Source organism: Rhineura floridana, chromosome 2 (assembly GCF_030035675.1).
Source record: "Rhineura floridana isolate rRhiFlo1 chromosome 2, rRhiFlo1.hap2, whole genome shotgun sequence".
In the NCBI taxonomy this organism is placed as follows: Eukaryota; Metazoa; Chordata; class Lepidosauria; order Squamata; family Rhineuridae; genus Rhineura; species Rhineura floridana.
Genome location: NC_084481.1, coordinates 215,484,282 through 215,487,845, shown reverse-complemented (window position 1 = coordinate 215,487,845; position 3,564 = coordinate 215,484,282). Strand labels below are relative to the sequence as shown.

At 44.9% G+C, this 3,564-nt stretch overlaps 1 pseudogene; it reads left to right on the top strand.

Annotated features, from left to right (window-relative positions):
* On the top strand, positions 1-117 carry LOC133378544 (5S ribosomal RNA; annotated as a pseudogene).
* Positions 118-3,564: the final 3,447 nt, after the last annotated feature.

Sequence of the window (3,564 nt, the reverse complement as noted above, 5' to 3'; positions counted from 1 at the left end):
GCCTACGGCCATACTACCCTGAACACGTCCGTTCTTGTCTGATCTCGGAAGCTAAGCAGGGTCAGGCCTGGTTAGTGCTTGGATAGGAGACTGCCTGGGAATACCGGGTGCCAGGCTGTGGTAAACCACCTCTGAATACCTCTTACCATGAAAACCCTATGAATACATCCAAAAGATTCATAGGGTTGCCATAAGTCGTGGTTGACTTGAAGGCATATAACAACAACTCAACCAACAGAACCATGGAAAAAAACGTTTACAGAGATTTGCTTTTTGGCACCTTAGCTCACTGCAGATAGACAATACCTTAAAAAATACACAGCCACTGAGATCAGCTGGGCACCCTTTCAGCTCTGCTTGGTGCCCTGAGCGACTGCCCAGCTCACCTACCCCAAAAGCCAGCTCCGGAGGGAGGCAGCCCTTTAACAGCACAGTCCTATGCATCTCTGCTCTGAAGTATGTACCACTGAATTCTGTGATACTTACCTCCAAGATAGTGTGCATAGGACTGCAGCCCAAGGGTTGTCAGCTGATTTTGTGGGTACTTGTCCCTCACCTTGAACCCAATCCTCCACAGAGCCTTAAGCAATTGGAGAGTTGAGCTGTTCGAAGTAGCACAAGATTCACAGAGCCATAGTTCAGGGACAGAAGATCTGCTTTGCATGCAGAAGGTCTCATCTTCAATCCCTGGCATCTCTGGGTGGGGCTGAGAGAGACCCTGGTCTGAAATCCTGGAGAGCTGCTATCAGTCAGTGAAGGCAATATTGAGCTAAGTGGACCAATGTTCTGACTCAATGTCAAGCAGCTTCCTGTGTTTCTAGATGCATGCTCCTATTTTCAACCTAGAAGGGCAGATAGCAACAGGGCTGGACCTACGATTATGCAGAGTTGCCTTAGGCAACAGTTACTCTAGGTGTGTAGGATGGCAGTAAGGTGCTTGAGAACAGAATTGTGTGTACCTTGCAGCCAGCCCTGCATCCCCTAAGATAGTCTGCTGCCCTCAGGTGAATTGCTGTCCCAGTACCACTATTGAAGTAAGATTCAAATGCCAACCTGGTGTAGGAATATAGGACGCTGCCTTATGCTGAGCCAGATTGTGGGTCTGTCTACCTCAATGTTGTTTACACTGATGGGCAGCGGCTCTCCATGGTTTAAGACAGGAAGTCTTTCCCAGCCCCACCTAGAGTTGCTAGGGACTTTCTGCATGCAAAGCAATGCTCTACCAATGAGCTTGCCCCCTCTTCCCACTAAAGCTTCTGTGTGTGGAATAGAGGGGTGCCATCTTGTCCTTTGCCTCAGCCAGCAAACAGCATTGGCTTGGCATGCTTTCAATTATAGAAGATTCTTAAGGTGCAGGGGGTACACCTTGGGGAAATCACAGTGTGGGGATTGTCAAATATTAAAGTGTGTGTTTGAGAGGAAAAGGAATGAGATAGATAGATAGATAGATAGATAGATAGATAGATAGATAGATAGATAGATAGATAGATAGATAGATAGACAGACAGACAGACAGACAGACAGACAGACAGACAGACAGACAGACAGATAGACAGATAGACAGATAGATAGATAGATAGATAGATAGATAGATAGATAGATAGATAGATAGATAGATAGATAGATAGATAGATAGATAGATAGATAGATAGACGGACGGACGGACGGACGGACGGACGGACGGAAACATTTGATATATCCAGATGAAACTTTGACAGCAGGTTTTGATTGATTGATTAATTGATTGCATCTGTATACCGCCCCATAGTCGAAGCTCTCTGGGTGGTTTACAACAATTAAAAACATTAAAACAAATATACAAATTTCAAAACACATTTTTAAAAAGCAAGTTAAAAACACATGCTAAAAAGCCTAGGAGACAAGGAGAAGAGGTTTCCCGTTGAATGAACAGTGTAACCGCAAAGATGCTCAGCTCTGTGAAGCCTGTTTGTTGCAGCAGCAAATCAAAAGCTTTTGATCAGCAACTGCTTCTATTCACAGAGCTGTTTGACTTTGTGTCAGCAGAAATAGAAATTATTTTCATTCTTTTGTACTCTCAATACAAGCTTTACAGTGTTGTTATTTTTCATTTGCTGTGTCCCGATGAAAGCAGGAGTAGTGAGTTATAACATGCATCGACAGGGAGATTATTTGGCTGAAAAGGCGATATTGCCGTTACAAAGCATGTCTGACCTGTCTGAGAAATTGGAGGAGCATTGCCAGGAAACCAATAATCATCCCTTCTGTTTCCATTCTTCAGGGGAGAGTATTGTTGCTTATGTAGCCAAACTGGTATCATCCAACCCGCAAGAGGGAGGTGTCTGGGAACCCTGCAGTTTACAGAAGTAAAAAAAAATAGGGAACAAATATCCTATGGGAGGTGGGAAACAACCCCAAACAGCCTTCAGTAAGCACTGAAAATGGGCAATAGGTGATAATGAGAGGCTAAGGGTAGGCTGAACCTTAGTAAGTTTCCATAAGCCCCATATTGCAATGGACTTCTGTTGCATTTAAGAAGATACCTTTGCTGTGTGTTTCTTGTGGAGCTCTAACTAATCCGGGTAAGAAGAAATAAATAACAAAGACTGAGGAACACTGAAGAAAAAGAAGAGGGAGAGAGTCATGCTATCTAGGATTGGAAGAAACCCAGCTAAGATTGAACTCACTTAGACTGAACCAGCTAGGATGGAACAGTAAGATTCAGAAGTGGATAGCTCTGATAGGTTTCATCACCCGAGGAAAAGGTTTTCCCAAGACAGAAAGGTAGGGGGCATCTAGAGTATTAGGGGAATCGAAGAGGAAGAGGAAGGCCAAACAAGAGATGGACTGATTCCATAAAGGAAGCCACAGATCTGAACTTACCAGATCTGAACAGGGTGGTTCATGACAGATGCTCTTGGAGGTCACTGATTCATAGGGTCACCATAAGTCGTGCTCGACTTGGAGGCACATAACAACAACAAGTGTGTGTACCATGGGCACCTACGTTTCTTGCCCTGGATGGTAAATGCAAAGAGATACAGAAGAGGGTTCCGCATGCAAATGTCCAGTGGAGAGTTCTAATCCTTATGCGATGCTAATGAGTGCTAATGTGACAACTGCTGGTAGCAGTGCCTCATGTATGGAGCTTCCATTGTCAGGGCTCTAAGTAAGCCAAATCAAGCTGTGCCTAGGATGGCTTGATTAGGTCAGAAGCTAGGCAAGAGGGAAAAGTGTTTGCATTTTCTGGACGTCTCATACTATTCTGCAGTCACCACCAATATTGTGGATCAGAGCCTGAAATGGGCTGGGTAGGGCAGCATCAAAGCCCAGACACGCTGCATCCACACAACCTCAATTTTGCTGCTGCCCTGCCCTGTCCAAGGCCAGCCTGGTCCAGTAAGCTGCGGTGATGGTGTTGGGAGGCAGGCTGTGTAGCTCCACCACACATCTGCAGCTACTGCTATTATGCATAGCTGGGGAGAAGTCTGCAATGTGGATTAATATAAACAGGAGGTCCGTAAGCATAAGTTGCAACTTTCTTGCCATGTATGCCAAAGTTTTGGTTTTGCAATACTTTCCCAG